At 47.9% G+C, this 11,627-nt stretch overlaps 1 protein-coding gene across 1 annotated transcript in view; it reads right to left on the bottom strand.

The window, feature by feature from the left end:
• Positions 1-11,627, bottom strand: part of LOC125949021 (organic cation transporter protein) — a 29,662-nt gene that overhangs the window by 6,357 nt on the left and 11,678 nt on the right. The window lies entirely within an intron of this gene.

Below are 11,627 nucleotides of genomic sequence, written 5' to 3'. Positions count from 1 at the left end.
GCGCGGCAGAAGAAGTAGCGACCACTGTGCCTCGAGAATTTCCACCAATTCCTCAATTAGGTAATAGCCCAACATTGTTGCCTAATTCCAACGTCCCGTACTGACCGACAAACGATACTGGCCGCGCTTGAAACCGGACTCCCTACTCGACGATGCAGTGCCAACACAAGAATGGCTTACCGGTTACCCGAGGCGACAGTTTAAAAGAGAACCTAATATCGAGTGTCGAATCCCCTCTCGAAATGACCGCGTGCGAAGTCGCGAAGAAGAAACAAAACCCTTCACAGCCGGGACCTTGCCCTTGCCGGACGATGCGATGCGACGGAGAGCGGAACACCCCACGGTTGCACTCGGCCACGCACCACGTTTTCCGGATTAGATTTCCATTTCCACACCAACCCTCTTGGGAGGCGTCGTGTGAGTGGCCACTAGGCCTCACAAAAAAAAAAAATGCCGATCATCATCATCATAGCGACTCGACCGCTGCCACTGGGAGACCTCCACTGCGCTTGGAGATTTCGTTTGCTGCAACGACCTACAAGCGATCAGATCGCGTTAGTTATGTAACGCTCATTAGCCACATTGCTGCAAATGGCGATGCTGAGGCCAAGATCGAACGAATGTTGTGTAAAGAAACTTAGAATATTTGAAGAAAATGAAGCCACGAACAATGCAAGCATGATAGAAATAAAATAATTCGCCGAATAAGTGTATCTCAACTAGTTAATAACGGGAATTCGATTGTTAGCATTCTACGACCAATGTTGCTCATCGTAAGAATGTCCACAAGCACGTCAACACTGACCTCTGATTAAGAAGAATCGGAGTCATCCATTTAGCTGATACATCATAGCAGCCAGCATACTTCCTATCAACTGCCCCTCTCATCAACTGACCATAGGAATTCCGCTGCAGTAGATGCGTCCTCGATAAGTCAAAATATCAACATTGTTTCTAAACTGTCACGAGAACACTTCCGTAAGCTAACAGTGTGCGGTAAGATAGGCGTTCCTTGGCACAAAAATATGGTCGAGGGACGAATTCAATCAACGATCGAAACGATGGTCGGAATCAATCAATCAATCAATCCACCGGAGACACCTCTGAGTGACTGAAGCGAGAGCAGCTAAAAAAGCCAACAGAAAGATGCCAATCGCGAGCCGATTAATTATGAATCGGTGCCGGTGTTTTACGCATGAACGCGTGGCGCTAGTACAGTAGCACCTAAGTTGACTTCATCGCTTACCTCTACTTAATCGTTTTGGGGCCATGCTGCGGAACGCTAACAAATTAAGAGAGGAACGCTGGTGCCCGAGATCATGATGGACTGCTGAATGGATGCATTATGGCCTTCTGCAGGCGTGCAAAGAAATGCATCATTTGGAGGCTGGATTGTCGGTTGAATTGGACTGCGAGCGCATGTTCTGCTTATGCTACTTTCGTAATCGCGTCCAATTGAACTGATGGTGCACCCCTCGGCTATCACCATCGAAAGCATCTGGTGCTTTCATTGGTTCGCGTGCCTCTAATGATTCGAGCGGTAGGTTTGAATGGCCGGCAATCGTGTTATATCTCATTCACGAGCGTGTCTCAAGAGGCGAGGTTTCGGTGAGCAAATGCCGAGATAAATTGGTTCGTAATTCGAGCGTCAATGCAACAATGTATGCAGGTCTATGCAATCAGGACACGACGGGGTTGCACTTGATGGAACGCGCCGCGGAACGATTAAACCTGGAATGCATTATGATCGTTTCGTAAGAAACAGATACATTAGTACAGCAGCGGAGCAACAGGCACGCCTGTAATTGACAGTTGCTAGTTCAGTTCATTGCTCGTCCCGTGTTTTTTTTTAATTTCTTATAATTCAACGCAAGACCTGGGAAGATCTAACTGCACCAAACTGTCCGGACCAAGAAGTCAAAGTGTACGTGAACGGATGGTTGGATGGTTTTTAATTTGTTTTGCCCCACGTTTACCCGGATGAGTTTCTACCGATTACTTTGGCCCGGGGCAAAAATGGCAACATCAAACGAAGTGAAACCGACCTCACTACACCGGGCAGCCAGCAGTAGAACGTGGCATCCCTGTGGTTAGCTGGCAAGGACAGCGCAACCCAGGTGAACTCCGGCTGCTGGCCGGGCACAGCGGGTAGCAGTAGATTTCATTTCCAATTCTCATCGCAAACTTCTGTTGACAGACGCTGACAAACTAATACATTCCGGGAGATAGGGGAAACGACCTGTTAACCTGCCCCCAAGGGGTCGGTCCGTCGGTCGGTGAAAATATGAAGATATTTACACCGTTCCTTGTGTGAAGGCCACAAGTTCCTGCGCATCGCGAATGTCATCACGCGGGACCGGGGATTACACGGGGATGGTCGATGTCGCTCACCCTCTCTTTTGCCCTTCCACAGGGGATTTCGTTTATACGGACAAACATACCGCTCGCACTCCCCTAATCACCCAGCATCTACCATCTGCCGCTCTGGTCGCTTTGGTGTGGTATAAACCGATTTGAAGACGAATTAAGTTAGAAATCCATTAAATAGTGACTTTCCCAGTTGCGTTTGACGTTGCTGCCGTTGAGCTGGGGTTAGCACTGGGACTTCAAACGGAAAGTTGAAAAACCGCGAATTGCTACAGATTTCAGGTACCCAACAAGCACAGCGACACACTTCTAAGACTGAACCGCGTAACCACAGCATCAGCAAGCATGTTACACTGCAGACGGTTAGAAGACAGAAACCAGAGGGATCAGGGAGTATACCCACGGAGGGGAAGATAGCGAGGGAGGGAGCGAGTTTTGATAAGCATATTTACATTGCCAAACGAGTTACGAAAACCGCAATTATTTTGCAATCTTAATCTTACGTCTCGCAAGATGCCCGGATGCCACGCAGCCAAGCAAAGTCTGGGACGATTTTTGGTCTGCGGTCGGTTGTCTGGTTGGGTCGTGGCCTTTCAAATAGCTACAGGGGTGTGTCACAGGACACACCTTTCGAAAAACCCGGCCACAAACCGACGTTCTCGCTCCTTTTCGATCGTCTAAAGTTGTGGTCGCGAACCCTACATTTTGTTTCCTCGGCGCACCTCCCAGGGGATCTATTTCGTGGGAAAAATTTCGTTTCGTCCTGGGTATGCTCGCTCAAGTGTTTTGACCGGTGCCAGCGTCTGCTCATCCTTTTGTCTACTTTCTCTCGACCGTCGTGGCTCGAATCACCGAATTGTGAACGAAAGTCTAACGACTCTTGACCGTCGAACGACACCAAAGACGGCGGCGTGATGAACAACAGCTGCTGGAGTCAGTGGTGGCCAGTTAGTGCGAATGTTTTATTTAGAAGAGGTTGAGGATTCATTAAAATTAAATCTCTTTTGGGATCAAACAATGACAAGGTTGTGGCTATGCTGGCCAAGGTCAAGAAAGTTTTTACCCGGGTTGTTAAGAAGGATACCTTTTCCCGACGTTCAAGTGGACGTATCTCATTTTCCCAGTGACGGAAAAACATCCCAAAGCAAGCGATAATGAGCTATCGGGCGGGGAGAAAAGTTTTAACCGAAGGTCACATCGCCATTCTGGAACAAGCGTTCGTTAACCTTCTGGTCGAAGAGCGAAGCTTTACTTTTGTTAAACTGTATGGCAAACTTGACCAGCAACCAGTGTTTCCATTTTGTAAGCGCTTCTGGATGAATCGGATGCAGCTGGTGTCAGGTTTAATTACTCCTCCAACGGGCAACTATGGAACGAATTTGATAGTCCCTTAGATCGGGTCCCTATCTGGTATTTGGCGTCTGGTTGGAATCGGAGTAGGCGCTACACTCACTCGCTCGCGGCTCGGTTTCGGTTTGATTTATGATGTTTCGCTACATAAAACGGTAACATTCAACCAGGCAGCAGCAACAGCAGCAGCACCATCACCACTCGACAGATCTACTGCACTGGCGCATCGGTGCTCGGCAATAAATTTTCTTCTCTCCGTCACGAGACCTCTACGGCTCATGCTGATGGAAAACCGATCCCAAGAGCCCGCGATCCGAGGCTGGATGATGGATTGATTGGATATGGCTTTCTTTACTTTTCTCTTCTCCCAAAAAGGGGGGTTATCTACGTTTGTATTGAAGTTTTGTGTTTAAAGGAAAGTGAATTGGACCGTAAAAAGGTGCATTTTAGAGTACATCTTTATCGGTCATAACCGATTGCTGGTTACTAACGTTTTAGCTCTAAGTTTGATGTTTTATTATACCACAAAGGAATCGATCGCGGATAGCTGGATGATAGACATTCAAAATTCAAGAATATGACGTCGATTACAGACATATCAAGTGCCCCTTTTGTTATTCTTTTCGATACAATTACTCACACTTATAGAGGTTCAATTGCAATAATATGCAACATAAAACATTCAAGAAAAAGTTATGACTGTTGGTTAATAAAGCAAACGACGAAACCGACGACCAGTTTAGGTTTAGCATATATTACGGAAAACTTTTAAAGCAATGAATCTTGATCTACAAACCATGTAACCCATCCTCGTTCCCCATCATATAAAGCTTGTTTGTGGCCCCCGATTCTAAAATTCAAAAAGGAAATAGAGTTCCATCGCATCGCGTAAGGTCATCCATTTCTACTTTCCCCGTATATCAACTGGCGCTTATTCAGTGGCTGCAACGGCCCAAAAGGATTACACTCCATCTCCACAACAACAAGGACACACGCACACACACAACCAGCATACGAACGAGCAGAACGGTGAATTCCAATCGCCGGAATTGTGCTGTCTCCCGAGGATGGGCAGCAACAGTTTACAGTTTGACGCACTTCGCTTGACTTCACCCGGCTCGGCAGGACGATACTCGGTGGTTTGCGACATACCTGGCACACGACTCCGACTCCTGTCGGTCGGCAGGGGATGGTCCGGTGGTGGGGTGAATTTATATTTTTCCCCTCCCGACCCCAGGTCCACGAAAGGTCAGTTATTTCCGTGCCATATATGCCGTTCCTCGCCAGAAGATTGGCGATTGGCTGCGAAAGCTGTTTGCGAGCTCCCTCATTCGCTCTCGGATACACTTTAACCTTCGGCCACCTCACTGAGAGAGGTTGTGGCCGGACGATCCTAACGTATCCTGCCGGTTGGTAGCGTCGTCGTCGTCGGTTGCCGTAGGTTGGTAGAATCGATCGAGGCTGACTTTGCCGGACGATTGATTGATTGATTGGCTCATCCTCAGAGTCCTCACCAGGACACACGCTTAACCTAGTGGATACGTTTGCAATGTGGCCTTGCCTATCCTTTCACTCTACTCCCACCCCCTCCCTCCCCTGCATCATTCCTTTTCTAATGCGTTACCCTCATCGTAGGACGCAGGACAAAATGGAACGACTTCGTCAGTGGTCCGCCTTACCGACGAGTTTAGTGCTTTGAGTTACCATCTCAGAGTTGCCCTGCACCTTAGATCCTAGTGTATCTCTGTAAGCGTGCGTGTGCTAGTGTGATTTTTCACAACGACGAAGACGACGACGACAAACAGTTAGCGCGACCCCTTTTTAAAGTCAATAAACCAACCTCGGCACAGCAAACGGCCGGATTGACATCGTACCATGTGGGGATGGCACTAGTACCACCAGCAGCAACCGGCACATCGTTCCCGTGGACTTTAAACTCTAAAAAGGAAATGGAAACTAAACGAATGGCCAAGCGGTCGTCAATAAATGGGCCGTGGATGGGAGATGGATGGGTTGAAATGAAGCAATAAAATTGCCATTTCGAGCCAAAATAGCTCATCCAATTCGCTGCCAGAGAGCCGCTGAGGCCATTGGATGAGATACACCTCGACGGATGGAGACGCCTGCCGGGTAGTAGTGCTGGTTGTGGTCACGAACCGGGTTATCGGGGTGAAGCGGTTTGTCGGCCGCGTATGCGGGAAAGCCAATTGAATTAAGCAAAAAACCCAAGAACGGAACGATGGCCAGGTGCGAGATGCCGAGATGAAATCGAAATCCTAATCCCGGGCAATGGATGAATGGATGGGATGATTGCCTTTTCGGTTCATGACTTTCCAGCGCGCGATTCCAGCGATGCTTTGATGCTTTGCCAATCGATATCGTCTACAGGCGTTGTTTACGGTCGTAAGAAGCTATCATCGTAAGATGATTATAAGTAACGCTGTAGCTTGTTGTTGCTCTGCGTGAGTAGAGATACATTACATCAAAAGAGTTAAGAGGCCTCGAGGGAAAAATTCGTGCCTCTCTTTTTTAATATCTTAAGACTCTCGTTCACAGGAATTATTAGCATCCTTTGGTTTTTCTACTTTTCCAATCCGATTTCCCTTCAATCGAATGATGAGAGAGCGACATTGTCACGCAGCCCCAAGGCATCGATTCATTCGTCGTTTTGCTTTGCGCTCTTCCTTTTTACGGCTTATGGCCGTAGGGGTGTGGGTCCAGCTATAAACAGGGACAAGCAGATGTATTGCAACCCTGATGTCGCGTCCTTTTCATGGAACATTTTAATCAACAAACGAGCCGCATCTTCTGTGCACCTGTCAAAGTTGAAGTAGTAGCTCCATGATCGATTACAGACAACCCGTTTCCCTTTCCATTCGATGGAGGTGCTGGATGGACAATTTCTTTGGAAAAAAGGGAACCAACGGACCATCATCATTGAGTAGATGACCGGATATCGTCCATCATGACCAGCAAATCAAAATAAGATTGAACCTTGAAGCAACATCTTATCTACTTGATGTTGTTTCGGCATTTTATTTTTCGCTCACTACATTGCCCTTGCCGGATACTTCAACCTGCCCAACACCACTTCGAAGCAACCGGCAGAACGAAAGATGGACAACCTAAAGCGTAAGAAGTCTGGAGCAAGAAAAAGTTGCCCGCCAGATGGAATTTGCATACCGATAAAGGTTTTTCAAGTGTTGCAAATATTATTATATCACTAACCAACAGAAGAAGGGCGTTTGCGGTGGGGGCGCGACGAGACGGTTGGTATTCGCTTTGGTCCCTTTTCTACCCGTGATTCTTTTCCGACCCTTTTAAACGGTCGGTTTTGGTTTGCAGCATTATGTCTGCCTGCTTGCAAAATGTCTCTGAATCGGATCCGGATCCGCCGGGGACCGGCGTTTGCTTTACAAATTATGGAAATATAGGCAAATCCATTTGGCGGAACTTTTAAGTGATATTTTGTCCGGGACATCCGCCGGCTTCCACTGTTGTTGGATGCGCTGGTTCTCCGCTGTGGACTGCTTTATTGAAACCGACCGCAGCTTTCAGACTGTTTGACTTTGGTTTGCTTAATGATGGTCGAGGCACCCATCACTTGGTGCACACAGGATATTCAATTTGGGTGGACCTCAAGATGGCTTACAGAAGGGATGGTGTAGGTATTTAGCGGCCCACACAACTATTATTGTCATATTTTTAATTATTACTTTTTTAACAAATAATGACGGACTTCTAAACGATTTCATTTAAGCTTAAGATTTTCTTGAGTCAGTTTATCGCTTTGACAACGCAATGAAAACAATCGTCCTTACCACCAGCTCGAGTGATTTGACGACCATGGTTCACACACTACCGATCTGACCCGTCCACGCATCGAGATTATGTCTGTTTAGTCTATCATACACGGGCAATTTATATTGGGGTGTCACTGACCCTTGGCCCCTCACCTCAATGGTTCTGCTGGTCTGCTTTGATAAGCCTAGCCACAAGCCAAAGTGGCCGCAAATTGTGGCGCCCTTTCTAGAGCTCCCTCTTTTTTTTATGATGATTTGAATGCTTCGAATCATGCTTCGAAGCACCGATAAGACATAAGGTGTCATTATCAGTATCGCCTGATTAACAGTCATTTATGCTGGGTCAACAAGTCATCAACTACGACGACAATCGTCCCTCTTTTATTCCTCGCGGAAGCTCGCGGTATGTAGCTAGTCGACAGCAACCAACGATGTCGCTCCGTGAGTTGTGTTGCGCAGCGATCAGTGTGTTGCTGCTGCTGCTGCTGTGGCTGCTGTGGACCGCCTTCAAACCGGACGGCCCATAACAGACGCGCGCCGACGTAATTAATTTGTCGCCCGCCGCGCCCGCTGTTTTTCATCCCGCGGCCTGAGTCAAAACAATAAAAAAAAACTTGCTCGCTAGGCTGGTTCTATTAAGCCATCAGCTGACCCTCCACACACCCGATCGTGACTGATCGTGGATTACTGAGTTGTGTTTGAACCGCGTCCGCGGGGATCTGCGACGTAGCGTAGACGTAATTATTTGCTTGCACTGTTCGCCGAGCGAACTCATGAATGTCTCACTCTTCACTTGGGTTGTTCCCCGCAGGGTGAAGGGGTGAAGCAATAAAAAGGTGTGAGATCATTTATCATCACACGGGCATATGGGAGAGCGTACAACACATTGTTGCTTCATTTGATATTCAAATTCCTTCCGCTCCATGGGCATAAGCACGAAAGGTCGCCCAAGGTACGGACGGGGGATTGCGATAAGAAATCTATCAATCAAAGTCCTGTTTGATCAGTGTCGAATGGATAAAGTGATGGATCGGAAGCAAGGTAACAAGCTTTACTAGATAGCTAGTATCATCGGGATCCTGGACCTGGAAACTAATGTTCCAAGTAGCCAGGTAGTAAATAGTGTTATCCACTAAATCTTATCTTCCACACATCGTCCAATATCTCTATCTCTATTTTTTTCTCTTTCTCTCTCGTTCTTAAACTAATTCGAGCACCTATCCTCTAGCAGCCCATCTGTGTTCGTCACTAGGCCATTGATTTCAATCATCCTGATTGCGGCTATCGTCATTAAAGCACCGAAAACGATGCAATTTCCTGTCCGTGACAACAATAACCAAATCAAATAAAAAGGAAATCCCGACCAAACAGATCCCTTCTTGTTCTTCTCTTTCCTCCTTCGCTCGTTCGTACGGTCCATTCTGGGGGGAAATTATTCCATCAGTTTTCCTCATCAGATCGGCCTCACCGCATTGGGGCGTTGGGGCTTGGAATGAGATTAGTCCCAAACGGTGGCCCCCTGTCGCCCGGGCGGGGTCTTCGAAGTTTTGCGATGAATGCCCGAATCCCTTTGAGATCCACACCAACACACACATGGAGGACCGCGACACACCCATCCCTCTTGGGATAGTATTCGTTCGTCCTTAATCCTTCACGCCGATGGTGGGACCGGCGGAGTCTGTAGTCTGTAGCCTAAGGGAATGGACTTTTTGCATCATAATACAAGCTACTAGCGGGAACTCCCCCTAACGGGAAGCAGGTGTGTGGTTGTATGTGTGTCCCTCGGGGCAGTCTACGGTCCAAACGGACCGGGATACGATCAGAATCGCAACGAGTCGCTTGGCTGAACAGAAGCGCGAGCGGAAGAAGCACACTCCAAGATGGAATTGCTCGTGGACACCTCGAGGCAAGGAATACGCTGTTGGTGCACACAGACACACACACACACTGACTCAGACTGTAACAGTTCCTTTTCGCCTGCTTCCTTTATCCGTTATCATGTTATCTCAAACCATCTTAAGCCATCCTCAACAGACACACGTCTCGCTCTCTGTCCCTCTTTCGCTCTCTTTTTTCTTTACACCCTTGCGTAATCACCATAATCCATGCATAAGCAGGCGGAAGTATCGTGGAATGCGTTCTGACACCATTCTGACCTTGGGGGAAAAACACAATCGACGCGAGAACGTGAGTTAAGCGAACGGATCACCGATATTCATCGATCGATGGTGCTATTACTACTACTATGAGTGTATCGAGACGAGACCCCGCCTGTTCTTGAATGCCTAGCGCACTGAGGGCTTTGGGAAGGGATGTAAATCTGGCCCTCCTCGACAGCCGCAATCCCGTCGGCGGGAAGCCCAACCGTTCTACAACTCAGATTGCGGTGCTACGATAGAAAAGGCGCTAGATCCGGCAGATTTTGCATCTTCGGATCGAGTTCCCGGTCTCGTCCGCCGTTCCTGCTCTTCTTATTTCGCTTCTTTTTTTTTCGCCCAGGAAACACTCACGCTCGCGCACGCTGCTGTGCTTATCTTCATCAAAGGATCGTCGAGCACGGTTAACGATTGTGCTCGTTTACGAGCTGGCGAGGAACGGCTTGATGGCACGTTCCTGGTGGCTGGTGGAGCTGATGCGCTTACTAATAACGCTCCAGCACGCACATACACGCACACCCGTATGTGACACGATGTCGGTTGGAGTAAATTGAATATTTTTTGGCGGCATTTGAGGATTGTAGGTACTTTGTCGAGCACGTTGTAACAAATCATTACAATGGCCCCGCGGTTGTTGTTAATGAGCTTTTGAATGTTAGATATTATCAAAGCGGATTAAGACACAGTAAATACTCCATTCTAATGCGTGGATTACGTCCTGAATCTAAACGTTTCTGCTGGAATCAATTCCTATTCATCGAGGTCGTCGCAAATGTTAACGTTACCTCAATTCGACAAACAGTAAAAGGATTGGAAACGGAAAAGTGAACCGCCCTTATCCTGCTTTCATGCTTGTATATTTGAAGGGCATCAATCAGTGACGAAGTGGGATTAACGGGTGTTTCAATTTCAATTTCCCCAATTCATAGTACAATGCAGCCTTGTGCACAGTGGAAGCCGACACAGGAGAAATGTAAAAATAAAACCTCAAAAGCTTTACGCTGCACCATCTGGCGAAGGTAAGGAACACAGCCATAGACTCCGTAGCATGGCTAGATAAATCATTCCATTTGGCGGCACGGCGCCCCAAAATCGACATTGGTTGCAAAGGTAGAGTCTGCTCTCAAAAGAAGAAGAGAACCGTACGGCTGGTTGACTGGCTGGCGTGGTGGTTGGCTGAAAGAAGTCGGAATAGTATATCCGGATAGCCACGAGTGACAGACGAGAGATAAGCGACAGGAATGTAAATGGAGTGGAATGGGAAACACATGCACCACACTCGCCTCTCCAACATACAGACAGACCACGGAAGATGTTGTAGCTCGAGAGAGAAAATATACAACCGGCCGAAGGCGCACGCTAGTTGGACAGGTGGAGGCGCCTGGCACTTGACGAAGCGGACTGGAGTTGGGAGTGGGTGCTCGCGGGCCCCTCGCTGACAAACAAGAAATAAAACGGTAACAGATGAGCAAATGATAAGAGTGTCTATCTGTTGGCTATCCGTTGAACACCTCCTTTCGTCGGTATGCAAGGCGTGGGAACGGCTTTCCGGTCGAGTTGCGAACCGGAGTTCTATATGGGATTGAGTTCGTTTCTGCTGCTTACGCCAGCTTACGCTGACCACAGTAGGAAGGGTGTGCAATTTTCGTGATGCTACATGTTCTATTTCACATCTTCTCCTCTTCCGCTCTGGCAGCCCGAGCGTTTGTTACAATATTCATTAGCTTATCTACGGTCTCGACAGCTGCTACTGACCGGAACCACAACCACGGATCCTTACACACCCACGCACACATACACACACGCATGATAATGTCGGTTCTAGCTGTTCGAGTAACTAGTCCAGGGAGGCCAGGATTTTGCACGACAACGAGGTCAAGGTCGAAATGGAATCTGCTGGGGACGGGACACCCAATACACTGCACCGCACGCCAGCTCGTTTGATTTCGAG

This window comes from Anopheles darlingi, chromosome 2, assembly GCF_943734745.1.
Source record: "Anopheles darlingi chromosome 2, idAnoDarlMG_H_01, whole genome shotgun sequence".
Taxonomy (NCBI): domain Eukaryota; kingdom Metazoa; phylum Arthropoda; class Insecta; order Diptera; family Culicidae; genus Anopheles; species Anopheles darlingi.
This window is presented reverse-complemented; position numbering and strand designations above follow the sequence as displayed.